The sequence below is a fragment of the Prionailurus viverrinus genome, chromosome B3 (genome assembly GCF_022837055.1).
Source record: "Prionailurus viverrinus isolate Anna chromosome B3, UM_Priviv_1.0, whole genome shotgun sequence".
In the NCBI taxonomy this organism is placed as follows: Eukaryota; Metazoa; Chordata; class Mammalia; order Carnivora; family Felidae; genus Prionailurus; species Prionailurus viverrinus.
The window spans coordinates 137,923,599-137,938,380 of record NC_062566.1 but is presented as its reverse complement, the minus strand read 5'-3'; the positions used below and the strand labels follow the sequence as shown (position 1 = coordinate 137,938,380).

The following is a 14,782-nucleotide window of genomic DNA, read 5'->3' as shown; positions in this document are numbered from 1 at the left end:
ATTGGAAAAAAACCACAAAAATGATAGATTCAAGAGATCTGACTTCTCAACAGTAAGAGTTCCAAAAGGACTGGAAGGAGGAGAAGCCATAATTGAGGACACAACAGAGTTTTTAAGTCAAAAGAACTCACCAGAACACTGGATGCTTTTTTCCTAATATCAGGGACAACACTGGTTTTCAATATTGTCCTGGAGATAATTAGCAAGGGGAAGAAAAGACATTCCATTGTAAAGGAAGAAGTAAAACTATTTCTATTTGCAGATGGCATGATCTTGTGTACAACAAATCTTAAGGAATCCACTAAAAAATTATTAAAACCAAAAACTGAGTCCAGTAAGGGGGCAGGATGCAAGATCAATATCCAAAAAATTAATTATATTTCTATACACTTGCTATGAACAACTTGAAAATGAAATTAAGAAAACAATTCTACTTATAATAACATCAAAAAATTAAAATACTTAGGAATAAATTTGAAGAAGTGTAAGACATACACTGGAAACTATAAAATGTCACTGAAAGAAATTAAAGAAAAACTAAGTAAATGGAAAGATATCCCATGTTCATGGATTGGAAGACATAGCCCATGTTCATGGATTGGAGGACTTAATATTGAGAAGATGGCAATAGTCCCCAAATTGATCTACAGATTCAGTGCAATCCCTGTCAAAATCCTCCTTTTTTTCAGAAATTAGCAAGCTGATCCTAAAATTTATTTGGAAATGCAAAAGACCTAGAAGAGCCAAAACAATCATGAAGAAGAACAAAGTTGGAAGACTCATATTACCTGATTTCAAAATTTACAGCAAAGCTACACTATTTAGGTGTGGAACTGGTGGAATAGAATTGAGAATCCAGAAATAAACTCTTACATTTATGTGCAATTGAATTTTTTAATTTTAGTCAGAGAGAGAGAGTGTGCACGTGTGCAGGCAGGGGAGGGGCAGAAGAAGAGAGAATCCTAAGCAGGCGCTCAGTGTGGAGGGTCCCACAACCCTACAATCATGACCTGAGCTAAAATCATGAGTCATATGCTCAACTGACTGAGCCACCCAGGTGCCCTATGTTGATTTTTCTTTAATATTTATTTTCGAGAGAGAGAGACAGACAGAGTATGGGCAGGGGAGGGGCAGAGAGAGAGGGAGACACAGAATCCGAAGCAGGCTCCAGGCTCTGAGCTGTCAGCACAGAGCCTGATGTGGGGCTCGAACCCATGCACTGTGGTCATGACCTGAGCCACAGTTGGACGCTTAACCGAATGAGTCACCCAGGTGCCCCTATGCAGGTAAGTTTTAACAAGGGTGCCGGGATGATTCAGTGGAGGAAAGAAGAATCTTCAATAAATGCTGCTGGAACAACTAGAAATCCACAGGCAAACGAATGAAGTTGGAGCCTTCACGTCATATGCAACAGTTACCTCAAAATGGTTCGTAGTCCTGAATGGAAAAGCCAGAACTCTAAAACTCTTAGAAGAAAATATACGTGTAAATCTTTATAACCTTGGGTTAGGCAAAGTTTTCGTAGACATGACACCAAAAAAAGTACAAGCAACCAAAGAAAAAAACCAGATACAATAGATTTCAACAATATTAAAAATTTCTGCTGCAGATAATACCATCAAAATGAAAAGACAACCCACAGAATGGGAGAAAATGTTTGTAAATCGTATCTCTGAAGAAGGCCTTGTATCTAGGATATAGAATGAACTCTTTCAACTTAGTGATATGAATACGAACAAGCCAAGTAAAAAGTGGGCAAAGGATCTGAAGAGCTGTTTCTCCAAGGAAGATCTACAAATGGCCAACAAACACATGAAAAGGTGCTCACGTCACCAGCCATCAGGGAAATGCACATCAAAACTGCAATGAGATACCACTTCCCTCCCGCTAGAACGGCTATCAATTAAAACATAATAATAATAAAGGAAGACAAGTAAAGTTGGTGATGTGGAGAAATCGGAACCCTCATACATACTAGTGGGATTATAAGTGGTGCAACCACTTTGGAAAACAGATTGGCAGGTCTTCAAACTCTTCAACATACAGTCACAACATAACCCGGTCTCCACTCCTAGTTGGATGCCCAAGAGTAATGAAAACATATGTCCACACAAACTTGTACGCAAATGTTCATGGCAGCATTATTCCTAACAGCCAAAGAGCGGAAACAATCCAAATGTCCACCGACTGAGGAGTGGATAAACGAGATATGGTCTATCCCTACCATAAAGTATAATTTGGCAATAAGAAGCAATGAAGTACCAATTCATGCTACATTGAGGAGCCTTGAAAACATTATCCTAAGTGAAAGAAACCAGGAGGAAATATCTAGAGCAGGTAAATCTGCAGAGGCAGGGGGTGATTAGTGGTATCCAGGGATGAGGGGGGCAGGGTGCATATAGGGAACGTTATGGACTAGACGGTGTTCCCCCCAAATTCATATGTGGAAGCCCTAGCTTCCTATTTGGAGATAGGCCCTTTAAGGAGGTAATTAAGTCCGGGTGGCTCAGTCAGGCAAGTGTTCAACTTCCGCTCAGGCCATGATCTCATTTGTGAGTTCCGGGCGCACATTGGGCTCTCTGCTGTTACACAGAGGTTGCTTCGGATCCTCTGTTCCCATCTCTAGCTCTCCACCGCTCTCTCTCTTTCTCTCTCAGAAATAAACACATGTCTAAAAAAAAAAAGAGGTGATTAAGTTAAAAGGAGGCTGTTAGTGTGGGCCCTAATCCAATCTGATTGAAGTCCATATTGTTTTTTAATGTTTATTTATTTCTTTTGAGAGACAGAGTGAGCAAGAATGAGTGGGGGAGGGGCAGAGAGAAAGAGGGAGAGAGAATCCCAAGCAGGCTTCGTGCTCAGTGCAGATCCCAACGCAGGGCTGGATCTTATAACCTACTGAGACATCATGACCTGAGCCAATATCAAGAGTCGGGCACTCGGGGCGCCTGGGTGGCTCAGTCGGTTAAGCGGCCGACTTCTGCTCAGGTCATGATCTCGCGGTCTGAGTTCGAGCCCCGCGTTGGGCTCTGTGCTGACAGCTCAGAGCCTGGAGCCTGTTTCAGATTCTGTGTCTCCCTCTCCTGGACCCTCCCCCGTTCATGCTTTGTCTCTCTCTGTCTCAAAAATAAATAAACGTTAAAAAAAAATTAAAAAAAAAAAAAAAAGAAAGAGTCGGGCACTCAACGACCAAGCCACCCAGGTGCCCCTGACCGATGTCCTTACAAGGAAAGATGAGGACCCGTAGAGAGACGCCAGGAACAGCGGAAAAGCCATGTGAAGACACCTCAAGAAAGTGACCATCCGCAAACCACGGGGAGGGGACTCAGTAGAAACCAACCACCGTGTTGGCACCTGGGTCTTGGACTTTTTTTTTTTTTTTTTTAAGATATTTATTTATTTTTGAGAGACAGAGACAGAGCGTGAGTCGGGGAGGGGCACAGGGAGAGAGGGAGACACAGGGTCTGAAACAGGCCCCAGGCTCGGAGCTGTCAGCACAGAGCCCCACGTGGGGCTTGAATCCACGAACATGAGATCGTGACCCAGGCTGAAGTCAGACACAACCGACTGAGCCACCCAGGCGCCCCTTGGACTTCTGGCCCCCAGAACTGTGAGGAAATAAATGTCCGTTGTTTACGTCACCCAGTCTGTGACGGTTTGCTACGGCAGCCCCAGAAAATGAATAGACTGCCAGGGAGAATGGGGTTTACTTTTGGGGCGACGAAGATATTCCAGCATTCCATAGCGGTGATGATAGCTGCTCGGCCCTGCGAAGATACTAAAAACCCCTGACTAGCCTTCCAGAAGAGGGTGAACGGCACGCGGTGTGAATTATATCTCGATAAAGCTGTTTGGAGAAAGAGAGCTCAGCAGGTGTTGGGGAGGATTAGTGTAGAAAGACACACAGATAGACACGATCTGGTAGAAAGGCCTGTTTTTCTCTCCCACACGGATGAGATCCTTAGCCAGAGAGGATTTTAGGGCTGCAGTTCTCTTTTCTTAGAGATCTGCAAACTTCCGGTTTCAAATCGCAGATGAGAAGCCAACTAACTAGCCAGTCTGAGTGTCTCTTCACACGGCGTGGACGCTTCCTACCGCTGCCATACAGACGCGTAGGGCTTGCCGGCTTCAAACAACACGCACGTGTTCCCTTACAGTTCTGGAGGTCAGGAGTCTGACACGGGTCTCACCAGGCTGGAATCTAGGGGTCGGCGGGGCTGTGCTCCGGGGGAGAATCTCTTCCTTGCCCTTCCCAGCTTCTAGAGGCTTCCTGCGTTCCTTGGCCCGTGGTCCCTCAGGAAGGGCCATCTGCAAAGCCAACGGCAAGTACGGGTCAAGTGTGGGTCAAGGCTTTCTCGCTGGGCACTCGCATCTCCCTCACCCCCTCTTTTCCCTCGCTCTGCTCTAGTTAGGGACCCTTGAGATTATATTGGGCACACCTGGATAATCCATGGTAGCTTCCCTATTTTAAAGCCAGCTGGTTAGACCTTAATTCTACTGGCAACCTTAACTCCCCTTTGGCATGGAGCCTATATCCTCATGGGTTCCAGAGATCAGGACTGGACATTTTAGGGTGGCGTGTGGGTGCATTCTGCAAGTAGGCAATCTTTTTCTTTCTCCCAGAAGCCAAAAGGGGTTTCTTGTTATCCGTGAAGTTCAGAAATTTCACCACAGTGTAACAAAAGTCTAAATAACCACGAAATACAATAAATACAATAAAAATTTAGCTTGGAAATGTAAAAATACTCTTTCAGATAACTTTTAGTTGAAAGAATAAATCAGTACGAAAAGTACGAATTAAGAGACCCCTGGGTGGCGCAGTTGGTTAAATGTCTGACTTTGGCTCAGGTCTGTGAGTTCGAACCCCGCATTGGGCTCTCTGCTCTCAACACAGACACCCCTTTCTCTCCGTCCCTCCCCCGCTTGCACACACGTGTGGTTTTCTCTCTCTCTCTCTCAAAAATAAACGGTAAAAAAAATTTTTTTAAAGAAAACTACAAATTAATGGGGCACCTGGGTGGCTCAGTCGGTTAAGCATCCGACTTCGGCTCAGGTCATGATCTGGCGGTTCGTGAGTTCGAGCCCCGCGTCAGGCTCTGGGCTGACAGCTTAGAGTCTGGAGCCTGCTTCAGATTCTGTGTCCCCTTCTCTCTCTGCCCCTCCCCTGCTCACACACACACACACACACACACATACCCTCAAAAATAAACATTAAAAAAATGTTAATCAAACACCCTACAAATTAATAAGAAATTAATGAAAAAGAGAAAACATCACAGCAACACCTACGGGATACAGAAGTAGCATACCTTACACGTTTCTATCATACAACAAAGTGTATACACACATGAAGCACTCAGCTCAAAACACAACAAAATAAATAAATAAAAAAGAAAGTATGAGGAGGGAATTAATCAAGACGAAAGCTGAAGATAACGAATTAGGAAACAAAAATACTTGAGAAATGAAATTAAAATCCACTTCTTCAAAAGCAAATGAGATGGGAAATCCGCAAAGACTAGGAAGTAATAGACAAGAAAACAGAAAGAAGGTACAGAACACTAGGAGTGAGACGGGATGTATAACTGAAGGGGTGAACAAGGATATGCTAATTGCATCAGTTCGCAGCGTATGTAACTGTTGGGTCACTATGTTATACACCTGCCACTAATATAACATTGAGTGCCAACTCCACTTCCATAAAAAAAAAAAATATTTACAAGAGATGATGCTGGCAGTTGTATTTCAGTAAATTTGAGGATCTACATGAAATGGATGATTTTCTCCAGCAACAAATCCGTAGAAATGCTGGCAATGGGAGAACCTAAGCGGGACTGAACGCTGAAACCTCTCGGGGGCTAGGGGAAACCAGCCGTTTCTGGGACCTCCTCAGGGTGATGTTCTGCACCGTGACTGTGCTGAGCTGGCTCCCGGCAGAGGTGAGACCGCCGGCGGAGAGTCGTCCCCAGACGGGGCTCGCCGTGGGGCAGGTGGGCCCCCACTCACTGTGTGGCCCTTGCGGGGCCTGGGTGCCCCGCATCCTTCAGAGTTGGGCTCTAGCAGGTGGACTTTGGAGCCCCGTTTAGCAGCTGGAGGTGGTGGAGGCGGGGTGGGGAGGAGAGGTGTGTGACGTGTAGGGGGGTGTAGGGAGGTGGATCAGGTGGGGGGTTACGAACACGGGATGGTCACCCCCAGCCTCTAACTGCTTCAGCCAAAGCAGCTGCGTTCTTCATGTTATGAGGCTGATTTTCTTGGACGATTTCATCCGAAGAAAGCTGTGGCTGCCCGAAGTGTGAAAGCCAGGTGACCTGCCCTCCCCTCCAACAATCCCCAGGCTGCTTTTGGTTCTGATCCTTTTATGGCATTCACCTTCTTTGATAACCATCTGGCCTCTTAGAGTTGTAAAGATGTTCATCATTTAGTCCCCAAACAGAGATGGGTATGAGTGTGTGTGTGTATGTGTGTGCACGTGAGCACGTGTTTTCCTTCTTTAAAAAAAAACACTGCTTGGGGCATCTGGGTGGCTCGTCAGTTAAGCATCCAACTTTGGCTCAGGTCATGATCTCACAGCTCGTGGGCTCGAGTCCCACGTCGGGCTCTGTGCTGACAGCTCAGAGCCTGGATCCTGCTTCGGATTCTATGTCTCCCTCTCTCTCTCTCTCTGCCCTCCCCTGCTTGTGCTCTGCCTCTCTCTCAAAAATAAATAAAACATTATAGTATTTAAAAAAAAAACACTGCTTGATTTGGAACTTAATTTAAACTTGCTTGTCCCAAATGACCAAGAACTAGGCTAGTGCGAGGGGGCTTGATGGGCTGCCTGGCGGGCAGACGGTTTCTGCGCACACGACGAGGTTTACAGCCTTTAGGTAAAAATAGCTTTGTAGGGCTTTTGCCAGGAAGACATTTAGAAACGGAAAGAGGCTTCGTTTGCTAAAAAAGAAAAAGCCTCTCAAATTGCTAACCATAATTTTGGAATTCACTTTTGCGAAACGTACCAGGGGTCATCAAGATGTTTCTGCCCTCGGATTCAATAATTGCATTTCTGGGATTTTTGCCCCGAAGAAGCAAGTCTAACTAGAAGAAAAGCTCACTGTTCTCCACAGTGTCATTTGCAATCGTGAACCACGGGAAGCAGGAAAAGATACTCAGGCAAAGGTTAAGGGCAAAGGTTTAGGAAACTAATACAAGCGCCCCCCCCCCCCCCCCCCCCCGCTGCCCATGGCTCCATTCATTTGCTCAGTCACCTAACACTGACTGATACCCTGTCTGTACCAGCCCTGCGCTAAGAAAGATGCTAAGAGGAGGGCACACAATGCTGAGCGCTTTTGCCTCGGGGAGCTTACAGCATAAAGGCGACGGGCAGTAAAGTCCGCTTAGAACCCAATGTGTTAAGGGAAGGACACATGGGAGGGATCAGAACCCAGACTAGGCATTCCAGGAAGGCTTCCTGGAAGAAGTGACTCGTGTGCTGAGTTACAACAGTTATGGTGGTTGGGCAGGAAAATGGGAGGAAGAGCTTGGGGGCAGAGAGGGTGTGTCAGGACTAGGTGGTGCTGCGGTGTGGGGGACAGAGAGAAACTCAGCTGTGGAAGCAGAGAGAGACAGTGTTGCAGAGGAATCCAGAAACAGGGGAACAGACCCTGTGCACAATATGAGGAGCTTTTTCTTTCTTTTTTTTTTTAACGTTTATTTATTTAAAAAAAATTTTTTTTTCAACATTTATTTATTTTGGGGACAGAGAGAGACAGAGCATGAACGGGGGAGGGGCAGAGAGAGAGGGAAACACAGAATCGGAAACAGGCTCCAGGCTCTGAGCCATCAGCCCAGAGCCTGATGCGGGGCTCGAACTCACGGACCGCGAGATCGTGACCTGGCTGAAGTCGGACGCTTAACCGACTGCGCCACCCAGGCGCCCCAACGTTTATTTATTTTTGAGACACAGAGAGAGCATGAACGGGGGAGGGTCAGAGAGAGAGGGAGACACAGAATCTGAAACAGGCTCCAGGCTCCGAGCTGTCAGCACAGAGCCCGACGCGGGGCTCGAACTCACGGACCGCGAGATCATGACCCGAGCCGAAGTTGGACACTTAACTGAGCCACCCAGGTGCCCCAATGAGGAGCTTTTTCTTAAAAGCCAGTGAAGGATTTTAAGCAGGAGAGAGACGCGTTTAGAAAACTCACCTCACTGCCTCGTGGAGCAAGGCGGGTGTGGCTACAGGCGGGTCAGCGGTGATGCCCGGGCCCAGCAGTGCAGGTGGGGAGGAGATGGGGACACAGATGATGGCTCCTCCAGTCTGGGAGAGAGGAGCAGCATGGTGCGGTGGTGGGGTGTGAACTCTGAAACCGGACTGCATGGGTTCAAATCCCAACTTACTTGCCGTGTTGCCTTTAGGAAGCTAACTAACCTCTCTGTGTTTTAGTTTCCTCCTTGTGGAAGGAGGATCCCCATGACAGGGCTGTTGGGGACATGGCAGGGGTCACCACGTGTGAGGCGTGCCCAGCGGTGACCGGCCTGGGGTCTCTAAGTGATGCTTTGGAGCTGGTGCTGCAGATCTGAGCAGCGAGTCGGGGAGAGGAGTCGGGAGGGATGCCCACGTGGCTGGCTTGGGCAATTGGGAGGCTGGAGGCCGGGCTTGGGGAAACAGGTGGATGAGTTTGTTTTGGGGCATGAGATCGAGGGTGAGCCGATGGACAGATGGATGGATAGCTCCCTTGAAGCCAAGGAAGCGGAGGCAGAGATGTGGATCTGAGCTTTATCAGGTGGCCCGGGGAGAAGGGGCCCTGGGAGAGAGTCTGCAGCACCGGCACCAGCAGTGGGGGACAGGCCGAGAGGGATGCCTTTTCCGTGGGAAAGATTTGGGCCTGTGTAAAGGCCGACAGGAGGAGGGGGCCTGCAGAGAGCACCCAGTAAACGTGGCCTTGTTTTTTCTGGTCTTCATCATCACCACCGCCAGTGTGGGAGGACCAGACGATCATAGCAGCCTGTTACACAACCAATGGGAATTATTTATAACGAGCCTATAAGGACACTGGAAATGCTTTTAAAGATGCAAGAAAAAAGCAGCATAAAGCATTGTATGTGCCCTATGTTAACTACGGAACCACATCCAAAAATGTACGTGTAGAAGAAAACACAGGAAGGGAATGTGTTAAGAAATAATACTGCTACTTCTAGGTAGAAGGGATATAGCAGGGCATCCTGAATTTGCTATAGTGAGAATATCTTATCATTTAAAAATACAGTAAACTTCATTTTTTTTAAAGCTTTATTTATTTTGAGAGAGAGGGAGAGCCAGCCAGCATGCACGTGGATGGGGGAGGAACAGAAAAAGAGCGAGAGAGAGACTCCCAAGCAGGCTCCTCGCTGTCAGCATAGAGCCCAACGTGAGACTTGGTCCCACGAGCGATGAGATCACGACCTGAGCTGAAATCAAGAGTTGGATGCTCAAATCACTGAGCCACCCAGATGCCCTTAAACTTCATTTTATAAAAAGAAACAAACTAGGGCAGCTAAGGGCTGTCCCTGCCAAGGTCACAGTGATCTTGGGTAAATCCCTGTTTAATGAAGGCTTTGGTTTCTATGTCTATAGAAGAAGGGGCTGAACAAAACAGTGTTTCTTCCCCAGGTGTGCTCCCAGGAACTCTGCCTTGCAGACAGCCTCCCCTAGGTGGCCACAAGGCTTGGGTCCTCACACTGTCACTTGAATCTCTGTTCAAAGACCACTTTACTGAGTGCTGAGGCTCAAGTAGCCTCCATCACCACTGGCCCCTCTCTGCCTACCTCCAGCTGTCTTGCTTCGTGAGAGCAAGAACCGTGGTATCGTGTGGTATCCCTAGTCCTAGAATGGTGCCTGGCTTATTGTAGGAGATGGCGCTTGCTGGATGGGTGGATGGGTGGATGGATGGATGGATGGGTGGGTGGATGGGTGGGTATATGGGTGGATGGATGGGTGGATGGATGGATGGATGGATGGAAGGGAGGAGGGATGGATGGATGGATGGGTATATGGGTGGGTGGATGGGTAGATGGGTGGGTGGATGGATGGGTGGGTGGATGGGTGGATGGATGGGTGGGTGGATGGGTAGGTGGGTGGATGGATGGGTGGGTGGATGGATGGATGGATGGATGGGTGGATGGATGGGAGGATGGATGGATGGGTGGATGGATGACTGAATGGATGGATGGATGGATGGAAGGGAGGATGGATGGATGGATGGATGGGTATATGGGTGGGTGGATGGGTAGATGGGTGGGTGGATGGATGGGTGGGTGGATGGGTGGATGGATGGGTGGGTGGATGGGTAGGTGGGTGGATGGATGGGTGGGTGGATGGATGGATGGATGGATGGGTGGATGGATGGGTAGATGGGTGGGTGGATGGGTAGGTGGGTGGATGGATGGGTGGATGGATGGGTGGGTGGATGGGTGGATGGGTGGGTGGATGGGTGGGTGGATGGGTGGGTGGATGGGTGGGTGGGTGGATGGGTGGGTGGGTGGGTGGGTAGGTGGATGGGTGGATGGATGGATGGCTGGGTGGGTGGCTGGATGGATAGATGAATGGCCACAGTGGCCCCTCTGGACTCACAATGCAATTAATGTATTAAAAATTTTGAGAAGATCCACATTAAAAGCCCCAACCCAGGGTCTGTTAACACTTTGTGGTATCAATGTTTCAGGGAACACACTTTGGGAATTACTCCCACAAGATGACCCCTGAGTTCCCCTGCAGTACCACCGTTGCACGAGGGACCCCTGCTGTGGGGTTCAGCCAGAGTACTTCCAGGGAGGTAAGAGTGTCCTGGCTGCTTGGCTGCCCTCCTGGACTTTAGATGTCCCCATCTGGCTGTCCTGAGCATGCTGGGTCTTCTCCATCCACTGCTCCTGGCTGACGCCTGAGCCTGGGAGTTGTCTCATTGTGGGAAGAAGATGCAGGAACGAATATGCCTGAACAAGGAAAAAGCGTTTTCCTGCAGTGTCTGAGTTTCTGAAAATCCCTTCTGTGATGCCACAGACCTGCCATGATTGAAGTCGGGACACAGTGCTACTTCTAAGTTGGGGGGGGGGGGCGGGAAGGAATGGAGAATCGTTTGGCATCTGGGTTCTGTTTCACTTCTTTGTTATATTAAGCTTCTGTATGACTAACCTTCTCCCACAGTGTTTCCCAAGATGGTATGCCATGGAACGTTGGTCCATGGCCAATAAGCAGCATCATGGGAGCAAAAGTGCCCAATGCTCAAGTGTAGGAGATGCCAATGTACACAGACTTCTTTATTATAGAGTTTTCAATGCAGTAAACAGGCAACCTGTGCTCGAGTCCCTATTTACTGCATACCATGCACAGTATGTGGCACTTGCTAAAGTCATTCGGAAACCCTGTGGGAGCAACTTCTTGAATGGCGCTCTGCAGAGCATCGGTCTGAGAACGCTGGCGTGGAGCACAGCTCGGGAGACCCGGGAGTGTCACCCTTCGCTCTGCCACCGGCTAGCTGGGCGGCCTTGGGCAAGCACCTCTAGCTTCCTCATTCTCTGTCTCTTCATCTTCAGAGAGGGGCAAGAATGATCCCACCTCTCAGCGCTGCAGGTGAATGTCGGCCCGGAAGCAAGAACTCTGCAGGGGCCACAGCCGAGCGTAAAGACTGGGCAGGACCTGGTGAAGCTGTGCCCTAGAAAACCAGTGTCCCACTCCCAGGGGCGGTGCCAAACTTGCTCATATACACAAAGAAGCTGCGAGGATATTTACGGCAGCCGTGTAGCCAGGTGTCGTGTAGCGAGATGTTGAAGTGACATTTCAGTAGAGGAGCCGAGATCCAGTGGATACCACCGTCCAAAGGTGCTGCTAGACCACGGGCAGAATTCACCGAGGAGGTTCCCAAGAGACGTCCTCACTCCTTCATCCATGTTCTGGGTATAAAAGGGTTGGGAATTGGAATTTTGAAAAAGTATTTGTAAGGGGGATTTCTTACCGGCCAAGTTGAGCTGTTGATCCCAGACTCCTTTCTCCCAAGAGGGAGGGGTGGTGTTGCTCCTCTCTCACACCAAGCCCCTGGAGCCCTTGGCGTGTGTCCCCAGCCATTGGTAGACTGATGGCTGAAAATCTAAAGGCAGGAGGTGACTCTCATCCAGAAGCCCAGACAAGGCTGTGTGTGGGAGGAAGTAACCGCAACACCCCCCCCCCCCCCCCCCCCTGGTGTCAGGGCACGGGAGGCACAGAGAACCCGGGTGGAGTCATCTTGGATCCTGTCCACAGGAACTCCTGGAGGGGCGGAGGGGAAGAAGCTACCACTCGGAACACCTTTACCCAGGTGAGGGGGACCCGGGTGAGACCACCTGCAATGTTGGAGCTCTCCGAGGACCTCTGAAAGCTCCTTGAGGAGGGCCGGTTGAATCACCTGCTCCATCCAGGAGTAGAAATCCTCCTCGTCATAGAAGCGTTTTCCTTTCTCCTCCACACTCGCAGTGGAACGAGGTCAGAACCCAGTTGGGCGGGCAGGCGGGAGCAGAGAAGCCGGCTGTTTTCTTTTCTTTCACCAGGTGGCGCACCCGCAGCCAGTGGTGGCCTGGGGAGGGGAGGTGGGCTTTAGGTTTAAATCTAGCCTTGAGGATTGCTTTTTTCAGTCTTCATTTCATGGCTGCTCCAGCACCTACTTTGCTCTCAGCCCAAATAACCAAATTTGTCGCTAACTCATCCACCTTATGAGCTCTGGCAAATTCTGTGTTCTCCAGCCCTCAAACTCACCCCTCAGGTTTCCTGAGTGTGGGGTGCTCATGTGACCAAAGAGAGCAGGAAAGTGTGTATGCCAACCCTGGGTTCCCGGCCCCACGGTGGCCGGAGCCTGTGTCCTCTTCTTCTTGAGATGCCCGGGAGAGAGTGGAAGGGCTGGAACTCTGCTGCCCGTGAACCCGGCTCCTCCCTCCAAGGGGAGCCGAGATTTCTGAGGGGGCGGCTTGCTCCGTGTCCCGCCGGTCTGGGTCTCACCTGCCAGCCGAGGTGGGAAAGATCCAGGCTGGGTGACCCAGAAGGGGAGTTTCCCCAGGGGACCAGGGGCAGGGCGTGGGAGGGGCAGGGTGCAGACGGGCTGCGAGCTGGGGGGTGGGGGGGCAGAAGTGGGTTCTGGAGAAGCGTCCTGAGCTAAGCTGCCCGTGTGGGCTTGAGCCCCGCCCCCAGGCTTGGAGGCGGGCTGTGTGTCCTGTACTTAGTATGGTTGTATGGTGGCCCCGGGCGGTGCCTGGCAGGGAGACGTGGCTGGGTTGACAACTTGAGACATTTGAACGCGGGCTGGGTACCGGACCCCAAGCCATCACTGTTCAGGTCGTCAGCCGTGATGGTGTTGCGGCGGTTACAGAAAATAAGCTGCTCTCCTCAAAGCGGCAGGCTCAAGTTATTCACAGGGGAATGATTTGCTGGCCTGGACCTGCTCTGAAAACACTCCTGTCCTCCCCGCCCCCAAAAGCAGGGGACGCAGAGGAAACAAGATTCTCCGAATGTCGGTAACTTTCGAAGCCCCGTGGGAGGCTCTCACTACTTTTGTGGACGTTTGACATTTTCCATAAAGTTCAAAGGGAGCAAACCACCGTGTCAGTAGGAAGAACCGGGAATCCGTTTCTACCTTGTAATAAGTGCACGTTTCGTGCTCGTTTTCACCAAACAGCTGCCTCCCCAGTTGTGCGATTAGACGGACCCCGTCCGAGGAGGCCAGAGGGACTCAGACGTTGCCCCTTCAACGCGCTTCTCTGCCTTGAAGCTCCCAGGATGGGAGTCTGTTCCCAGATCGCAGAAAAAATGATTAACGGGTAGAACATGCAACTTTGGGCAGCGGGAGTAGTGGCTCAACAAAGTTGGGGGGTCGGGAAGATGCCTGGGTGGGCCCTTGGGTGGACCATCGCTCTCCTGGCCTTCCTCAAGGCGCTCCTTTGTGGGCCATGGAATCCCCAGCACCCCTGGCTGGGTCAGAGGCCCTCTCCTCGCCCGGCCGGACCAGCTCCCTGCAGTCTCGGCCACGGAGGCCTTCCGTGGAGAGCCCCGCGGTGGCACCTGTCGCTGGATTTCTGCTCGGAGCCTGCCGGCCGAACACCTACTTCCGCACTTTGTACTCGGATGTCACAGAGGCCCCTCGCCTCATCGCATCCGTCCCAGGACCGGCTCATTCTCCTCTTTCCAACTTGCAGTGCCCTGTGTGTCTTCGCCAGGGGCGCGGCCATCCGACCACAGAAGAGTCGGGGAGCCGGGTTCACCCCCTGCCCACATGCGACCCTTCACCTGCCGACGTTCCCCGCTAAACCTCCCTCGGACCATCCCTTCGCTTCTCCCCTTCCGCCGCCGCAGCCTGGTCCGCGCCGTCCGCACCTCACCGAGATCAGGGCGACAGCCGTCACCCTCCGCAGCCATGCTGAGCTGATGTGGCCGCGGCCACTGGGAGGAAGAGGCCCGGCATCCGTCTCTGCGTCCGGGGCCTCTTGTCCCAGCGGGGTCTTGGAGGGTCAGGGCCTCGTCGCCCCACAGGGAACAGTGGGGGTACTTGACCACTGCCGGCCCTACTGATGAGTGAACCGGCGAGTGATGAATGCCTACGAGGCTCATACTGGGCTGTTTAAAGAATTCCATTTAAAATGCAGACAAATGTGAGGATGACAGTAATAGGGAATAGTGTATATAAATATCCTTTTTCCATGACTGAGCCTGGAGAACAACGGACGTGTACAGAAATAAAAGTAGCTCTCTAGCTCACAATTCAATAATGGGTCCCTTTCCCCTTCCCTGAGCTGGGTATTCCCCTAATTCTGAAC

At 50.4% G+C, this 14,782-nt stretch overlaps 1 protein-coding gene across 1 annotated transcript in view; it reads right to left on the bottom strand.

The window, feature by feature from the left end:
- The window catches only part of EML1 (EMAP like 1), a 200,833-nt gene that overhangs the window by 3,491 nt on the left and 182,560 nt on the right, over nucleotides 1–14,782 (bottom strand). The window lies entirely within an intron of this gene.